Source organism: Lagenorhynchus albirostris, chromosome 13 (genome assembly GCF_949774975.1).
Source record: "Lagenorhynchus albirostris chromosome 13, mLagAlb1.1, whole genome shotgun sequence".
In the NCBI taxonomy this organism is placed as follows: Eukaryota; Metazoa; Chordata; class Mammalia; order Artiodactyla; family Delphinidae; genus Lagenorhynchus; species Lagenorhynchus albirostris.
Window position 1 is genome coordinate 16,483,132 of NC_083107.1, and position 20,763 is coordinate 16,503,894.

Here is a 20,763-nt window from a genome sequence, read left to right on the forward strand (position 1 = left end):
TGTTAAGCTTAGCCTCTCAGCCACAAGTTCTTAATTAGTAAATATCTTAGGAGGAAACACAGGCAGACAAGCTGGTCTCATTTCTAGCTCTTTGCTGTTCTTCATGATATTGCCTACTCTACTTCCTGAAGCCTGTGTATGTATAATTGCAAGTTGTATACTATGTGTTCCTTCTTGGAAACTATAAAAGCATATTATGCATGTATATGTGTATATATAATGATATTAATGTTAGATAGACTATAAATTATAATGTACATTTTAAATTGTATGTATGTTTTATATAGTGGATGCCATGAATCTCATATATAAGCTATATTGGACACTATGTACATTATACACAAATAGTATATAATGTATTGTGTGTATTACATTTACACCTATATGTCATATTTATATGTATGCATTATGTCATATTTTAATATTTTATTCACTTTTATAAGTTGTTTATGCATCACTGTTATTTTGCCATGTCTCTGCTTGGAATGTCATTATGTGTTATTTTTTTTTCAAAAAATACTAAATCCTAACTTTTCTTAGTGATTTTACTGTTTTCAGTATGCACCTTCTCAACCTTTCCAATATTATTCCCATTGATTCTAACCATGATTCTTTCGCTGTTCCTCATGTACAGTATATTCATAAGTCCTCATATTGGTCTCATCACCTAGAATTTTCTGTCTTTACCCTCACACTTTTATCAGTTGAATGCCCAGGTATTATTCTACCATGTAATCAATCTATAATAATTAATTTTGTTATCAATGTATTATGCTTGAAGAGACAAAAAGTTTTGGGAGGGCATTTCTTCTTTTTATCATCCAAAGGACCTAGTCTAGAGTCAAAATACAATCAGATAATTGTTTCTTTAAACTTGTACATATTAAAGTTTGTTGTAATGCTTTTCTATTAAAATATAATGAAGAAAATGCCATTGGTAATTTGACAGGAATTGCATAGAATCTGTAGATTGCCTTGGGTAGTATAGTCACTTTGACAATATTGATTCTTCTAAGCCAAGAACATGGTATAGCTTTCCATCAGCTTGTGTAGGCTTCAATTTCTTTCATCATGCTTTATATTCTTTGGAGTATAGGTCTTTTGCCTCCTTAGGTAGGTTTATTCCTAGGTATTTTATTCTTTTTTTGCAATGGTAAATGGGATTGCTTCTTTCATTTCTCTTTCTGATCTTTCTTTGTTAGGGTATAAAATACAGGATATTTCTGTGCATTAATTTTGTATCCTGCAAATTTACTGAATTCATTGATGAGCTCTAGTAGTTTTCTGGTGGCATCTTTGGGATTTTCTATGTATAGTATCATGTCATCTGCAAACAGTGACAGTTTTACTTGTTCTTTTCCAACTTGGATTTTTTTATATCATTTTCATCTCTGATTGCCATGGCTAGAACTTCCAAAACTATGTTGAATAAAAGTGGTGAGAATGGACATCCTTGTCTTGTTCCTGATCTTAGAGGAAACGCTTTCAGCTTTTCCCCATTGAGTATGATGCTAGCTGTATGTTTGTCATATATGGCTTTTATTATGTTGAGAAATGTTCCCTAAATGCTCATTTTCTGGAGAGTTTTTATCTTAAATGTGTGTTGAATTTTTTCAAAAGCTTTTTCTGCATCTATTGAGATGATCATATGGTTTTTATTCTTCAATTTGTTGATGTGGTATATCACCCTGATTCATTTGAGGATACACAAAAGTCCCTGAAGAGCCAAAACAATCTTGAGAAAGAAAAATGAAGCTGGAGGTATCAGGCTCCCTTACTTCATACTATACTACAAATCTACAGTCATCAAAACAGTATGGTACTGGCACAAAAACAGAAATATAGATCAATGGAACAGGATAGAAAGCCCAGAAATGCACCTATGGTCAATTAGGTGTATTGGCCAAACATCTATGGTCAATTAATCTATGATAAAGGAGGTAAGACTATACAATGAAGAAAAGACAGTCTCTTCAATAAATGCTGCTGGGAAAACCGGACAGCTACATATAAAAAAACGAAATTAGAACATTCTTTAACACCATACACAAAAATAAACTCAAAATGGGTTAAAGACCCAAATGTAAGAAAGATAGTATAAAACTCTTAGAGGAAATCTTAGGCAGAACACTCTTTGACACGTATCACAACAATATATTTTTTGATCTGCCTCCCAGAGTAATAGAGATAAAAACAAAAATAAACAAATGGGGCCTAATTAAACTCAAAAGCTTTTGCACAGCAAAGGAAGCCATAAACAAAACAAAAAGACAACCCACAGAATGGGAGAAAATATTTGCAAATGTTGTGACCAACAAAGGATTAATCTCTAAAATTTACAAGCAGCTCAATATCAAAAAAAGCAAACAACCCAATCAAAAAATGGGTAGAAGACCTAAATAGACATTTCTCTGAAGAAGATTTACAGATGACCAAGAGGCACATGAAAATATGATCAGCATCGCTGATTATTAGAGAAACGTAAATCAAAACTACAATGAGATATCACCTCACACCAGTCAGAATGGCCATCTTCAAAAGTTCTACAAACAATAAATGCTGGAGAGTGTGTGGAGAAAAGGGAACCTTCCTACATAGTTGGTGGGAATGTAAATTGGTACAGCCACTATGGAGAATGGTATGGAGGTTCCTTAAAAAACTGAAAATAGAGCTACCATATGATCCTGCAATCCCACTCTTGGGGCATATATCTTGAGAAAACCATGGTTCGAAGGGATCATGCACACCAATGTTCATCACAATGCTGTTTACAATAGCCAAGACATGGAAGCAACCTAACCGTCTACCAACAGATGAATGGTTAAAGAAGATGCGTTACATTATACAATGGAATATTAGCCATTAAAAAGAATGAAATAATGCCATTTACAGCAACAGAGATGGATCTGGAGATTATCATACTAAGTGAAGTAAGTCAGACAGAGAAAGACAAATATCATATGATATTGCTTATATGCAGAACCGAAAAAAAATGATACAAATGAACTTATTTATAAAACAGAAACAGACTCACAGACTTAGAGAACAAATTTATGGTTACCAGGGGAAAGGATGGTGGGGAGGGAAAAATTGGGAGTTTGGGATTGATATGTACATACTGCTATACTTAAAATAGATAACCAATAGAGACCTACTGTATAGCACAGGAAACTCTGCTCAATAGTCTGTAATAATCTAAATGGGAAAAGAACTTGAAAAAGAATAGATACATGTATTTGTATAACTGAATCACTGCTGTACAGGTGCTGTACACCTGAAACTAACATAATATTGTTAATAAATTATACTGCAATAAAAATAAATAAATATATATATATATAAATGAGAAATTATTTTATGTCAGACATAATGGTAGGCATAAAGGTATAAAGATGGGTGAGATATGACTTTTTTTTTAAAGGAAATTGTTCCCAGATTCTAGTGTTAGGAGAGACCAAGTTATTACTGGCTAAGAGACTGCTCTCACTTCTCAGAGAGCCTAGAAATGAACTGGCCAGTCTCCAGCTGATATCAACCCTGAAATGCCAAATATCCAATACAGCTGGTCTCTTCAGTCAGGATGTTCATCTTGCCAATGAGGTAATATGCTCAACCATGTGAATCCAGGAATTCTAATTTAATTTAAATTTCTATGATAATATTTGGGTGACCCTGCTGCCTTTCAACTCCCTGCTTAATTTGTGAAATAGCCTGGGATGAGACTCACTCTCTTTGATCATTCTACTTTTAGAAGGAGGATGAGGGCTCAGTAGACCATCAACATTTTGCTGATGGTCTGCTTGTAAATTTCCCCTGCAACCTTGCCTTATTTATGTACTGTGCTATTCTGGTGCTTGCATCCACTCAGTTTGTGTGTTGCATGTGTTTCAATTCACATACCACATTTCAGTCTTCAAGCACTTAACCATTCATGCATATTTTCAAACCTGTTAATTTATATTTGATTTATACATTAATTTATACTGGATGACTAATCCAGCGCTTCTATTCTGGCCTTTTGAGTTCAGCAAGCTATCTCCCTTGTATTCTGTATTATCTGAAAAATGAAGGACACAACAAAATTAGATTTTATCTTGAAAAATTCCATCACAGTTCATTTCATCAAAGTATCTCTTAAGTGATTTTGTTACCCAAACATGTTCTTTTATTTGAAGAAATATGTGACAATATTTCAACAAATTTTAAAACATTTTCAAGGGAATACTTTATACAGTAATATCTTTAGCAGATGATCTCTTTGGAATTAGTTGTAAATAAACAATTCTAAGTCTTCAATGACAAATGCTAAAATGAATTAATTGTCTGTGCAAAATTCTCCTCCTAGATTTGTGTTAATAAAGAGGCTATCCCTTAAATTCCTCCAAATTTCTGAGGAAATTATTCTCTTTACAAAACTCACTATAATATATATTGCACAAAATAAAATCATTTTTAAATAAAGCTGAAAATCTTCACAGCAAATTTCTGCCAGATATTATTTGATAAGCTGAAAACCCTTGAAATATCAGAGATAATAAATATGACAACTGACCTTTGGTTATAATACCAGAAATGTTACACTGTAAAAATGTCCATGCTCATTTTCTTCTGTTGAGGTCATTAGAGAAGAGTTTGTATTTCATATTTACTAGGAAAGAGCCCTAATTTTGTCATAGCTCTGATAACAAAGTGTATCATTTCTATGCTTCCATACATTTTTCTGCATCCTCCATTTGCTGTAGCAAAGGAGTAAAACCAAAGTCTCTTAAACACATGAAACTTATCACTATGTTTCAGATGGCCTTTATGCTTCCTTTAACAAACCATAAAGAACTGGAAGTGTCTTTTACTTAAAAATTGAAATAAGAGGATCACATGCCAAACTTAGTCTACCTTTAAATACAATGAAAAGTTCCCTCTCTTGCATGAAGGATAATACAGTGGCCCATTTATCTGGATGTCCAGAGTTCTCTCAAAACAAGCAATGTAATGCTCTAACCTCAGCCTGGCACATAGAGAAAGTACAAAACTGAACTTGATGTCTTCCCCATCTGTAAAAAATCTCTGCTCTCTCTTTTCTACTTATCTCACCTAGTCAGTATCTTAATAACCTCAGTCAAAAATCGATACTTAATCCCAATCCCTTTTCTCTCACCAGTTATTCACCAACTCCATGCCACCGCTTTTGCCTCTTTTTATTCTTAGCACCCTTTTTACTGATTCTCAACAAGACTCCAGCATCTATGACCAACGCTGATACGAAATCACTTGCTCATTCCTTTCTCCTAACCAGTTCTCAGGCAATCTGATCAAGTTAGTCATGTTTGAGCAACTCAATGGCTTTCCCCTGTGTATAGGACTACAAATTACTACTGTATCCCCAACACATAGGTATTTGTCTGGCACAGTAAAGAACAGAAAAAAAAATAAACCATTTGGACTGAAATAGTTTTGTCTATGTCTATATTATTGAAGAAATAACAAGCCCCCCATTCATTCTTATTCATACATTTCGTTCATGCAGTAAGTCCTACATGACACTGGACACTGTACTGAGTAATGTGATAAACAGTTGGACAAAGATGTTGTACATTAGCAGCTATGACATGCAGAGAAAAGAATATTAAATTTCAAGGAGACAGATAAGGTATTTTGGCAACTGAGTTGGGGCGGAGGGAATGATCTTTAAAAGTGCAAATCAGGGCTTCCCTGGTGGCTCAGTGGTTGAGAGTCCACCTGCCGATGCAGGGGAACACGGGTTCGTGCCCCGGTCCGGGAAGATCCCACATGCCGCGGAGCAGCTGGACCCGTGAACCGTGACCGCTGAGCCTGCGCGTCCGGAGCCTGTGCTCTGCAATGGGAGAGGCCGCAACGGTGAGAGGCCCGAGTAAGAAAAGAGCAAATCAGTGACAATCTGAATAAAATATGCAGTATTCAAGTTAGAACCTTGAATAGGAAAGTTGTTTTGTTTTGTTTTGTTTTTAACAATTTTCGGGTGGATTCTGAAGATAGTTTGAGTCCACATCCATAATCACACCATTCTCTTGCTTTTCTGCATTCTTCCTTTCTTTTCCCAACATTCAGAAAATCTTTGCTTCTGTAAGTAATATAATATTTAACTAAGACTGTTAAGAAGTTACATTAGCTTATGTGTAAGACATCTGGATACAAGGTGTGCTGAGAGTTAGGGCTATGACACATTGACATCTCTAGGAGCTCTGGTGTTTCCTATATAGGTTATCCTCAGTCTTTCAGCAATTTCTTCCCTTGGAAGAGCATATCCAATGTAGAATTTCCAGCTTCACTTAAATATGACCACATACACTTAAGAAGAAATGGAGCATTTCCTTCCTGTGTCCCTTTACTAGGAAGGAAGATTTTCTAGAAGCCCCTCTGAGTTCCCATTGTCCAGCACTGGACCATAAGCCATTGTTTTAGTTTCAAGAGTGGATGGTAGAAAAGCAAAAATACGGTGTTTTCAATACTTATGTTAGAAGACAAGCTCCGTCAGCAAGTAAAAACAGGAAAAGTTTGACTTTTTAGTAGGTAACCAACAGCATCCTTTCTGCTGCTTCCTTCCTCAGCCATCCCTTTACAAGTGGTCTTCTTACTGTCATCCTTTCTCTGAATTGCTTTATCATTTCATGCATAGACAATGAGCCATATTGCTAGTTACTGTTTTGTGAATATGTTTGTGTTAATTTCTTAGAGCTTCCATAACAAAGTACCATATTCTGGGTGGCTTAAACAACAGAAATTTGTCATCTCACATTTCTGGAGGCTAGACGTCTGAGATCAAGGTGTTTGTAGGAGCATGCTATCTCAGAAGGTGATAGTGAAGGATCTGTTCCAGGTTTCTCTCATAGCTTCTGATAGTTCATTGACTTGTAACAACTTAATTCCAATCTTCACTTTGTGTCCTCCCTGTGTGCATGTTCCTGTGTCGAAATTTCTCCTTTTTATAAGGGTATAATCATATTAGATTAAAGCCCATTCTAATGACCTCATCTTAAACATCTTCAAAGACCCTACTTTCAAATAAAGTAACATTCACAGATATTGGGTTTTAGAGCTTTAATATCTTTTGTGGGGGACATATTTCAACCCATAACAAAGTCTAACTAACTTGCTGAGAAAGTAAATAATTTCAGGACAAGAACTTGTTTTTAAACATGTGTTTCACAGAGAGCGTGTAGCAGAATATTTTTAACATAATAATTGCTTAATAAATATTCTGATTGAACATGATTCAAATCTTCCTGTTCTGACTCAGTGTTACCCCAAATAAGGTCCAGTAAACGTTAGTACTGTGGCAGATTTTAATACACCTTCAACGGAAGGAAAAAATATCCCAAAGCCAGAGGGGATTTGGCAATAAGATTGTAATACAGTGGGTTAAAATTTGTTACAGCAGTTATTTCACCTCTGGAAAATTTCATTGATTTTAGCATGCCATATGCATCTTACAAAGGGGTCTGAGTTATTTGAATGCTTGTTAATCTCTTGATGAACAATATCATGCTATAAACGCTATTTGGAAAATCTGCTCTCAGTTCATTAGGAATTGTCTAAGATACCACAGCTTATGCAGCTAATAGATCTAACTTCATCAGCTCCCAATTTATATATTAAATCACACGTCTAATCCATTTTTAATAGACATATCTTTTGTTTTTATGATATCTGAAATCTTTTTTATGATTCAAAGTCTTAGCTATTTTGTACCATAATATTAAAGTCATCCAAGGGGAGTATGAACTTTCATAAAAAAATACAGACCTAGCTGATCTTATTATTATTTTAAAATTCTATTTAGAAAACTAAAAATGTCTGTAGCTATTATAACATATTCAATTATTCAAACCTCTTCCTTTTGCAATACTCAATACTTGGTTGTATGATTTGTTCAATTGATAATTTTCAGATTTGGTCACATTTAACTGTGACCATGTAGGAATGTATTAAAAAGGAACCTGCAAAAGGGGCCTCAAGTTTGAACTGTCAGGAACGTGAGAAATATGAAAGTCCAAATGTCAGCACCGAGGAAGCTAGTTTAAATGTTATTTAGAAGAGATCACACCAATACTTGCATAGGCAGGTGCACTGAAAATGAACTTCTCTCCCCACATTTCAAACTGGTATCTGGTTTTCAAAATCCAGCTCAAAATGACACTTAGCCCAAGAAGCCTTTGGGCCGATTTCTCTGGGAATAGGCGTTTTTTTGTTTTTTTTCTCTGTCTGGTACTGAAGAGTTGCTCTCTACTTAAAGCCAAACACAAAAGGCCTGAGTGCATGTAATTTACAGTGTAAGAAAAGATAAGGTGTTAATATCCAAAATATATTAAAAACTCATACAACTCAATAACAAAAAAACCCACAAAATGTGATTTAATAATGTGCAGAGGATTTGCATAGCCTTTTCTCCAAAGAAGATATACAGATGGCCAGCATAAACATGAAAAGATGCTCAACATCAGTAATTATCAGAGAAATGCAGACAAAAACCACAATGAGATATCACCTCACACCTGTCAGAATGGCTATTATAAAAACGATGAGAAGTAACAAGTCAGGATGTGGAAGAAATAGAGTCCTTGTGTACTGTTGGTGGAAATGTGAATTTGTGCAGTCACTGTGAAAAACAGTATGGAGGTTCTTTAAAAATCTAAAAATGGAAGTTTTACAGCATCCAGCAATTCCATTTTTGGGAATATATCCAGGGAAAATGAAACACTAACATGAAAAAAATGCATGCATTTCCATGTACAGTGCAAGATTATTTATAATAGACAAGATATAGAAGCAAACTAAGTTTGCTTAGTTTGCTTTATAGATGAATGAATAAAGACACACACATACACACACAGTGGAATATTACTCAGCACAAAAAAGAATGAAATCTTGTTGTTTGTGACAAAATGGATGGACTTTGAAGTTACTATGCTAAATTAAGTAAGTCAAACAGAGAAAAACAAATATTGAACAACCTCACTTAAATGTGGAATCTTAAAAAAAATCTCAAGCTCCTAGATACAAAAGAGAATAAATGGGTGGTTGCCAGGGGTGGGGGTTGGGGGGAAAGATGAAATGGGTAAAGGAGGTCAAATGTACAAACTTCCAATTATAAACTAAACAAGTCATGGAGACGCAATGTACAGAACAGTGACTAATAATACTGCATTGCATATCTGAAGGTTATCAAGAGAGAAGATCTTAAATGTTCTCATCACACAAAAAATTGTGTAACTATGTATAATGACAGATGTTAACTAGAATTATTGTGGTGATCATTTTGCAATATATACAAATATTGAATCATGTCATTACCTGATTACCAATATAATGCCATATGTCAATTATACCTCAATTTAAAAAAGAAAAAAGGAAAGAAAAATATTCAACATTTTCTCAGGACTCTTACTCCATCTGGATTATTTGCCAAACTGGCAAGAGGATTTTAAGAATAGTTACACCTCTAAGGAGCAGGGAACCTCATTTGCAATTAAACATGTTCTAAAGTAAACATATTCTTAAGTAAATGCTCTAAGGAAAGGGAAGACCTATGTTTAGGAAGAAACTTGACTAAAGTTTAGTCAAACTGAGGGGGCCATCAAGGTCATCTTTGTCTTCATCCCACTGGAGAAAGTCATGCAACCAGGGTAATTATCACCATGTCAAACTACCTAAACATGACGTTGCCCATCCAACCAAACTGTAAGGAGCTGATATATCCCTTCACTTCATAAATGCAGAACAAATAATTTGACTCCTCACTTCAACATTTTAGCATGCCCAACTGGAATCCTTTTTATTATGATTACTGTGCTGTATCAGGAGGGAAGTATTTCTGTCTTTCATAAAAATTTATTTTGAATTTCTCTTAAGAATTTAAGGTGATAGACTATTTCATGTTTTTCTATTTTGCAATATTCAAAAAAAAATGAAAAAAATGCCATGATGGTAGATTTTAGAGAATATTTGAGTCAAATGTCTGTGGAAAGAGATAAGAGTGGAAGTCAAAGTATCATCTCAATAAACCATCTCTCATTTGGCCAGAACCTTTAGAGTTTCAGGAGTAGCAAAGTTATGCACTGCTGAATAATAAAAACTGCTTCACACAACAGCAACCTGGGAATCTGCCCAGGCAGCTGCACAAAGACCCTCCAGGCAGGATTATCCTAAACTTCCCTGTGCACATGGCTGATTAATTCATTCAAAACTGCATTTACATATAGTCCTATGGAAAGCACGCTAAATGTTTGAGAAGACCAGGACCATCTTCTCTGTCAAAAAAGTAACTCCAGAACAGAGAATTCCAGAGAAGAAAATGCCTCCATCAATGAGTACTTTGTTTTTGATAACTTTTACGTAACTGCCTATCTTCCCTTGGAGCACTTTTTCAAATGGATCTGCCTGGGCATGTTTGCTCGTGTAGTCTTGGAGACAGTGGTCAATGCTCCCTCTGTCCATTTCTCCCTTCAGGTCAGTCAACAAATTTCACTCTGTCTGCCTCTCTGAATGCCTTTCACAAAGCAGGAGAAAAAATCATTATGCATTTTACATCAACAAACAGATTACATTTTGTTACGCCTGTCCCTTCTATTCCCAGGGATATTCTCAACTTTATTAATATCCTTCAAGTCCAATACATATCACCAATCATTTCAAATGCCTCAAATATTTGTCTTTCTGACAAATATTTACCAGGTTGAGTGGGGTGCAGTAAAAAATGCTTTCAAACTTCCCCAGTTGCATATAAAGTAAAACCTAATTTTTTAGGATTAAAAAAAAGAAAAACCTCTTACAGGTCATTTCTGTTGGTCAAAACATAAAATTAAATTGATTAATATTAATTTATAAATCTAAGTGTCTGTTTTTCAAAATAGAAATAAAAAAATCTACCTCACATGTGTATTGTGAATATCAAATATGATTATATAGCACATGTCTGTGTATGTATGTTTGTATATGAATATATATGTATATGTTTATATGTGTATATTTGTGTGTGCATATATACACATATAATTGCTTAGCTCAGTATTTGGGTAATGCTAAGCATTTCATATATTTTAGATATAATAATTGTTTATTTCTTGTAATTACTATTGCAACTGTGGTATTAATTCAAAGAAATTTCATTGGAATTTCAATATGACCCAGGATGTTACTTTACAAGAATAATTAAGAAAAATTTCCAAACAGAATTTTGAAAACAAATAGTTCAACTTGTCAGGGATGTCATGCCAGGCAGATGGACTGGCAGGTGAAAAAGAGATAATGTAGATGTACAAAATGATGAGGCTTCTGATTTGGACAGGTCATGCATTTGGCGAGGCAGAGTAGAGAGATATGTGTATGTGAGGTTTGCTATGTGAAATTTATGGAAGGGCTTTGAATCCAGGCTATGTTAGTCATTTTTGTGTTGAACAGTGACATGTCCAAGTCCCTTCTATTAAAAGCAGGCAAATAACAATGCAGCTGTGTGTTGGAACAATTAGGTACTACTTCTCTCTGGTTGGATTGGTGTTTACAAAGAAAATGGATACAATGAATAAAATGTGGATTGGGTATCAGGTCTCTGAAGACTCTCAAAGGGTAAGATACCACGTTTATACTAGATTGGAGAATACGTCCCCAGCCCAAAGCCCCGGTAAGGATATCTTATTGTCTCATCTGGAATCAACATTTTGGCACTTAAGAATGGGGAAATCCAGGTCATAATGCAGTCAAATACACTCACCAGCCAGCTACACAGAGACCCATGCTTTAGAGACCATGTTCTAACAGGGCAGGTCCCACAATCTCTTCTCAATGCGGTGACTCTGTCTTCTGGGAAACACAGCCCAACGCATATGAAGATCTTACTGTTTCACTCAATTGCCAAGTTATTCCTCTCATGGGATGCAATGAAAAGAGTGCAGAGGGACCTTGATATTGTAAGAAAACAGTAGCTCCAGCTTCTAGGAAAGCACTAGGATGGTAAGATTAGCTTTTCTTTCAATCATTGTGAAGCATCTACATTAAACATCGTTGTGGAAGTTCCAGCCTATGTATGTATAATGCAGAAAACAAGAGTAGAAAAAAGTTATAATTATTTTATATAAAATGGTTTAGTAAAGTGTTCGGAAGTGACGGGCTACAATAGAGTTACGTAGAGTAGTGTGCCTCTATGCCAGAAATTACAAGTTAGAAGATAAAATTTAATGAAATCTCACTCCCAATGGCAATAAGACATATAAAGATACATAAAAATATCTAAAATATAATCCCAGTGAAAAATAGGCAGAATTTTTTTTGGGGAGACAATATGTATATTTGACTAAAAGGAGAAACATACTGGTACTGTATATTTGAATGGATTGATTAAGGAGTTTAAATATGGATTTTTTTCAAATGTACCATTCAAAGATTTATGATTAATAAAATTATAATAATTCAAATAAATTTCATTCTAAAATAAGACAAAAATAACGTATGTTTTATTTGGAGGAACTATTAGAATAGAGTATATATAGGACACTATAGCATTGAGAGCCCCATAGAAAACTGATTCCAGGCTTGAAGGTCAAACTGAATAGAATTAATAAAGAAACTATTCAAAAGTTATGAGCAGGGTTAAGGGAATAGACATAATGTAGTCATGTCTTCAGGGACTGGCAACAACAAGAGGAAGTAATTTACCATCCCAAGAAGGAACAGAGAATGAACTAGGTTGCTGGAGCCTGAAGAGAGCTCATCGCCTTAGAAGAGGGATGTCCATCTGAGAAGATCTGTCCTGTGGAATGCAGCCTCTGTCAGAATGGTGAGGAGGAAGGCTGGGAAGGGGACAACTGCCTGACCACTGCTGCCTTCTGCTGCTGTCACCCATTGTCCAAATCCAACAAGTAGTCACGGGGCAGAAGAGAGTGGGTCAGGCCAAAGAGCATGGATAGGAGAGGATGGACAAAATAAAAAAAAAATATCTTTAACAGGTACCAGAGATATTTCTAAATATAATAAAGATAATGATTAACCCTGATATATAAGTGATACATTTATTGAAATAGTGATATGTCTAGGTATTCCTAGTCAAGTAGAAAATGCAGCAGGACAGAGTGTTTAGAAATACCCCTTTATAGATTAGTCTGTTTAAGTTACATTATACTATGGAAACAAGGGACACAAAAATCCCTGTGGCTTACAATTACAGTCTTATTTTTTGCTTTCATCACATGCCCACTGCAGGTCAGGTATGGCTTTGCTCCATGTCGCCTTCATTCTAGCCCCAGGCTGACAGAACAAGCTCAATCTGAATGTGACTGTTTCCTTGGCAGTGGAAAATGGGACGTGGCAAACTACATGCTAACATGTAAAGCTTACAAAGTTTCCACATGGAGAGCATAATGTCATCGTTGCTCACATTTTATTGGCTAAAGAAAGTCATGTGGCCAGTCCTCTATGGTAGAGGATGCAAGCATTCTTGGAGGGGAGGAAGGGAAAGACCCTTCATTTTTTTGTTGTTGTTGTTGGTTAATGAATAATATAATTTATCACATCCCCTTATCAATGAATTAATATATGATAATAAAAGCATAATATATCAATAAAAAGTCCATCTAAAAATTTGTTCATATAATTATATAACCATAGAAGTTTGAAGGTAGAAGGGAGATAAAGCAATATCTGGATTTTCCTGATGTAGAAAATGAGCCTCAGAAACATGAAAGGATGTGTCCAAGGGCATAACCCTAATCAATTTGGGACAGATTGAGAATATACAATTCTCCACTAAGGTGTTCCAGCATTTGTCAGTTCTTCATAAACAGGCTTTGTTGAGCAGGAGGGAGCTCATGTTTTGGTGAACTTAGCACTACGTCTTAAGGCTAAGGTATGAATGCCAATTCAGTTTTTAGGTGTGAGATATAATGTGTTTTTAGGGACCTGGAAAAAGATCTGTCATCCCTCCCTCCCCAAATCTTTCTTCCATTCCTGCTCCTGTATATGAGAGAGTGAACAAGAGGAAGAACACATGGTATGTGGTTAGCAGACAGAATACAGGCACTCAGACTCAGATTTCAGAAGAAACCTGTTTTCCATAAAATTTTCTAGATTACCTATAGATAAGCAACTAATTTCTGTGTCAAGATTATTTTAAATGGGAAATTATAAAGAAAACAAAAATAAATTGGTCTATTTAGGTAGCAAAGTGACCAAAATCTCTAATGAAGTCTTTAGCCACTTCTCTACAGAGGTTGTCCAGAAACCCATTGTTTCATTCATACTGGGAAACCACTGAGAATTAGTTGATTGCCCTGTTTGAAATAACAGGACAAATCATATTCTTGGAAAAAAAGGTAAATGCAATGCCAGCTTTCCCTTCATCACCTGAGAGGACAAAACACAGCACTAGTTCTCTATTGCCTTAAGCCTTGAGAATGAGGAGAAAACAGCATTCATACTAGCCTCCTAGGAATCAATACCATCTATAAAATAAGCTAATATGATGTGTTTTATATTAGTTAAATAGTATCATTAAGTTTGGGAAACTCAATATGCAGAGTTTGTTATGTTCTAGTTTGTTATCATTTTCTCACCTGGAAAGACAAAGTAACTCAAAAACAACAATAGTCAACCTCATATGTGTGTGTTTGTGTGTGTATGTGTGTGTAAGTGAACTTGAAGCTGCTAAGTATACTTAAAACTTGCAATGATGTGGTAAGTCTAAGACACTTATTCTTAACAGCCCCTCATAAAAGAACAATCAAAACCACCTCTAACCTCCAGCTCAGTCTGTGTGGCATTATCAAAATTTAGTGAGACTAGAACTTTCAGGATTTTAATGAGGTCAAGCAGTTAGACAAAGAATGACTAATTTATAGGAAGGTCAGCTGGAAGGTACAGTGAACATAGTTTGTAATATAGGAAGAAAGATGATACAAAAGAATGAGGGTTTTAAAAAATTATTATTTTTTACGTGCTCAATACAGTGGGTTTACTGCTGAATTTTAAGTCCTCTGACAAAGCAAGGGGATATTTTATTCACAGTGTTCACGCATTCTGATAAAAGTTTGGCTCAACTATGTTGGGACAATTAGAGTGGAGATAAATCATCTGAGCTCACCAGACTGGCTGAATGCCTTTTACTTATTGGCGTGTTTATTTCCCACTATTTAAATCCAACTGGAATGCTTTTCTCAGAGAGAGAAGGTACTCGCATGCCACGGTCAGAATCTTGCCTGTTACTTCTGCTGTTCTCTCTGTTAAGCCATGTCAGCTCTTAAATAGATGCTCTCAGTACTTCGAGAGAAACTCCACATACAATGGAAGCTGAACCAGGCAGTGAAATGCATAAAACTAAACATGTGCTCTATGTGTTCCTGCCAGGCAAAACTGATTGCCTCAAGCATTTAAATAAATAGTTTGGTGTCAGTAGGTGCTTATCCAGAGATGGTAAACCAACTTAATAGTCAATGAAAATAAAAAAGAAATGTGTTGTTAAACACAGCAGCTACATGCATATGGTAAAAAAGAAAAACTTCTTTTTTTATCCACAGCTTCTCCTCCCTAGATTTTAATACATCCTAACAAGATTTGACTGGATAGATACAAAATATATCCATTTTTCAGAGGACAATTTTTACCTAAAATAACCCAGAGAAATATTTGGGAATGTCCCAAATTGTAGTTGCTATGTCAAATAAATCACATCTAATATTTTGTAATTTTAACCATTAAAACATATTAGGAAATATGGCCTGTCATTCTTTTGGCAGAAGCACATGATTAAGCAGCTTGGTGAACAGAATGAACAGGTGCTGGGATAAAAATCAGAAAGCCCATTCATCTTTATGCTTCTGGGGGAAAATAAACCGTTTGGGGAGTTCAACTAGTAGAACGCTGCTTTCTAGCTTTGGTAGTTTAGTGCATTTTGAGTGTTTCAGAGCTTTCTCTGATAATTTTAGGTTAGCTAATGTGGGCAACAATCATATACTGAATTGCTTGCAATGTGTTTGCTGTCTTATTGTGAAATCATGACGAGCACTAGTGGGGGACAGAGCTGTTCCCTACTGTCTGGGCATTACTGAATTGTACTATCATTTGTGTACTGAGTAAAAATAATTAATCTGTGATCTCTGAATGCAAGAGCATGTTTGAATTCTTAATATCACATGTTTCTTACATACAATAAGTTATCAAAAATGTTGGTTGAATGATTGAATGGTAAATTACAATTAATTTAAACGCAGATATTGCTTTTGTATGTGTCATCATCTATGCCTGAAAAATGTCCTGCCTATCTGATGCCCTATACATCTGGTCCATGCTAATTCATTCTTTAAATTTCATATCAGATATCACTACTGACAGGAATCCTTCCCTGGTCATATCCCAAAACAGAGATAATTGCTCTTTCCTCTGAGCTATCTTGATACCATATGTATGCTTTTATGTTGTGCATATACACCCTTTTAAAATGTGGGTCTCTTCTGCAATTGGAGAGAATTCCTTTTGCTTATAGAATAGGTATTTCTCTACCTCTGTATATTTTTTTCAAGTATTGATTATGTAATAGACTTTCCTTACAGTTGAATAAATGCAGAGATTGGTAGATGGGTTGAAGAAGAGACGGTGTCTGTACACCCGAATTTCCAGATAAATATCTTTAAATAAATATGATGTGTTATTAACATAAAATCAGTTGAATGTGATATGTGAGGTACTAACTCACTTTTCAGTGGCTAAAGAATTATTTGAAGATACACTTCTTTTTAAATCTTGAAAAATGGTTATGAACTTGCTATACATATGAGAGGAATGACATTAGTCATTGAAAAGGCAAAGTTATTGAGCTAAAAATTGGTCTGATTTATTCAATGTAATGAAGAGAAATTCAGTGTTATATTAATAGTGAGAAATGAGAATTTACATGTACACAGGAATAGGAATAAAGGTTTTATTCCATGACTTTGGGAAGTGGAAAGTCAAAGAGAAGTATTTATGTATGTATATATGTATTTTCTTTTTAAGCAGAAGAGTGAAGTGCTCTGCCTTTGATTCCGAAAATAATGGCAGCAGTTTAGCAGATGGATTGGACTGGGCATAAACTCATCGGCATGAAGAGCAGTTAAGAAGTTCAAGCACAAGATAATGAGGATCCCTGGATGAATAAGTGACAGCATGGATAGAAAGGAAAATCAGATTTAAAAATACATCTAAATTACAAATGACCAAATATGTGACTGTTTATATAAGGTTGAAAGACATACTGGTGTTCGCCAAGTTTTTTGCTGTTATTTTTTGTTGTTTTTAACTTTAAGGAATTTTTTGGACTGTAGTATCATTAAGAGATATAAAGAAATACAAGAATTGAGTCAAAAGTAGAACATGAGCTGTAAGAAATTAAATTCTATTGCAGAAATTCTGTTGTGTTACTGGATTTGCAGATAGAAATGTCCAGTAGGCATTAAGAAATGAATTTATGTCATGGGCATATTATCAGATTAGAATTACAGGTTTTATACTTAATAACCCAGAGTAGTAGTTGGAGAACTGGAAATAATTAAGGTCACTTTGTGACTACGGAGCAAAGAACAAAAACGGATTAAGTTTAGAATTTTGAGGCTACTCTTGTTACTTTTGATGATGTTACTCTTAAGAATTGAACAGGGAAAAAAGCACTAGCAAAAGTGAACTGACCAGAATAAAAAAGTGGTAGCAAGTTAGTGAAAATACATTTGACTGATAGCAGAGAGCTTGACACTGAGAAACTGATTATATCTGTAATACATTTATAAGAGAGAGATGATGAAAGAATGCTCAAAACAAAATCTCTTTAAAAAATTTGTCATAATGCATTTTCCCCATGACATAATCTAGTCTCCAAGTAACTCTGCTGAATCATATGGAAGTACAGGTTTTCTTCTGTCTTTTCTCCAGGTAAAAGTAAGGTTTAGAATTGTAGAATCATGTCAGATCTCCTTCTTGGTATGTTTGATTAGGCCTGTACCTTAACTTAGGCTCTCCAGATTTTCTTATTCCAATGATGAAGAAAGGGGAATACAAAAAATTCAAACCAAGGAAAATAATGGAGCACAAAAGGTTTTTCCCTAAGGTCTACAGCAGATCTTCAAAATCCCAAAAGAATGTACTTTTTTTTTTTTTTTTTTTTTTTTTTTGCGATACACGGACCTCTCACTGTTGTGGCCTCTCCCGTTGCGGAGCACAGGCTCCGGACGCACAGGCTCAGCGGCCATGGCTCACAGGCCCAGCCGCTCCGCAGCATGTGGGATCCTACCGGACCGGGGCACAAACCCGTGTCCCCTGCATCGGCAGGCGGACTGTCAACCAGTGTGCCACCAGGTAAGCCCAGAATGTACTTTTAATACAATAAATTATCCTACCCTCATCTTGAGCCACGTTTAAGAAGAGTTTAGAGCTGAATTGAGTAGAATATTGGAGCTTCTCCTGGGTGTCAGTATCAAAGAAGGGAAGTAGAATTGGAGATGAGGGGGAGAAAGTTACAAGGTGTAATATTCACTCAAAAATGACCACACACGCACACACACACACACACACACAACATACACAAAGGTTTAATGAACAGTGAGTATAGGTTTTGGGATTTAGTAATTAGGTAGTAACTGATGGCCTATGAGAAGTGAAACACACATGACACCTAAAGCAAATATAGCAAAATGTTAATAATTGTTCACTCTAGGTGGTATATATATAGTTTCACTACCTAGAGATGCAGCTCTGAAGAGTAAAGAGAGAAGTAGCACATGGAAAAGTAGGGTTTTGTAGTGTGGTCTCCCTTTATGATGCTAAGAAAATGAAAATAATGAATAAAGATTTAAAGAACATGTAAAGGAAGATGACAAATGTAAAATAATAATGATAAGTTAGGTAGAAGAACAAAAGTGGGTGATGGAGTTAATCTTAGAAGGGAAGCTCTAGAGAAGCTAAAGAGATTGAAAATTGAATAAGGAAAATGGAGATGTTGGATGAGTCAGACACTCTGAGAATTCCAGATAGATAAATTGGCAAAATGTTAGATTAATTATAGGGATAGGTGGCAGTATACGTGAGGTTTCACCCAAAATAGAAGAATATTTTATTTGTTCTTCCATTCTTTCATCATGGTTAATTTTGAGAATTCATTTTAAAGGATTTTTAAATTGATATGCACATCAAAATGAGAAAACTCACTATTCTACATTTAGGTATATTTTGTGTATCATGACTAGTAAATGTTCTTTGAAGGAAATTTTTTAATTCCTCAAAGCTTTGCTTTGAATATACTTCCTAAGAATATATTACAAAGATGAAATATATAAAGCTCAGTCTTTTTAACTACAGAATAAAACATCCTGGGTGCAGATGTAATATAATTATCTTAATAAGTTAAACAAGTTTGCATCATAAGTCTGTCCAACTCAGGTTGCCTGGCTGATGTGGTAGAGAATGAGCTGATTGCTATACAGAAAGAAGCCTCTGAATGTAAAAAGCATATTTGTTGCTAGATATTTAGCTCATTCATTTGTTTCTGTTGGCATTATAAGCAGTCATGTATTTCACAAATATTGATTTATCTTTCATCAAAGATTTCTTGTTGCTCAAGGAGAAAACAAAAGCAAGAATCATAGCATATTAGGAAGATATCTCAGAATTTCCTCATTTTAAATATGAGCACAGTGAGGCCTACAGTCATTCATTGAATTGGCAACAAAGTTGGGAGAAGAACCCAGAACTTTACACACTAGTCTAGTATCTTTTCTCTGCAGAAAGAAATAGAAATAAAGAAAGGCATTGGAGTTCTTTCCCCCTATTGGATCCTCAAGGCAAAAATGATGGTGGACTCCTATAAGACAGTATGAGCCCAGTTCCTCAAGTCTTTGAATCTTATTTCATTAGCTTGATGTTGTATAGCAACCTTAGTGAGCAAGAAAAATCATCCAGTACTTTCATCATATTTTTGGCCTTTTATTCATCTTTGTGCTATCTTTTGTGCTTTAATAAATAGATACATAAATAAATAAATGAAATCTCTACTCACTAATTCACTAGGACATCTCATAGGAACACTTCTGTTTAACCCTTGTACTCTTACACTTGGCCTCAAGTGACCAGTTAGATTCCTGTGCTCCAGTTGGCAGTCAATAGGTGTGGCCTGGATTTGGAACAGTGTGGAATATTAATTACCTTACATGACATTTGAAATCATGAATTAACTTCATTTAGGCAAAAAGCTATGGCAGTTGTATCACTCAGACTCCAAACTGGAAAAGAGAAACTTACTTGTAATATTTAAAACAGATGAAATTTAACACAGAAAGTTGTTTAAAAACCTGAGGGAATAACTAAGAAGCCAAAAAAAGGAGAGTGTGGCAACCCAAACATTAGCAAAAGCAGGAAAATACTTTCACTTCTAGGAATATAGGGACAAAGAGGACGTGATATTCCTGGGGACCAGGGACCAAGGGTCAACTGGTGGAAGATGCAACCAAGGTGGAGCTTTCTGGTGGGAGCTGGAGCTGTGGAGGAGACTGTACCCCCAACATACACCAGGACTGTTAGATACTCAGCCTGGGGTGAAATAAGGGGAATTTGCTCTGAATTTTCTCCCCTCTTACTCTGTAATCTCCTGCCAGTGTCTGCAGTACTGAACAAAGGACAGCAAGGAATTGAGGTAAAATAGCATGAAGACCAGAACAAGTGTTTCTCAAAATGTGATCCACAGAGTAACCATTACAGAATCAACAACTGTTGAAAATGCAGATT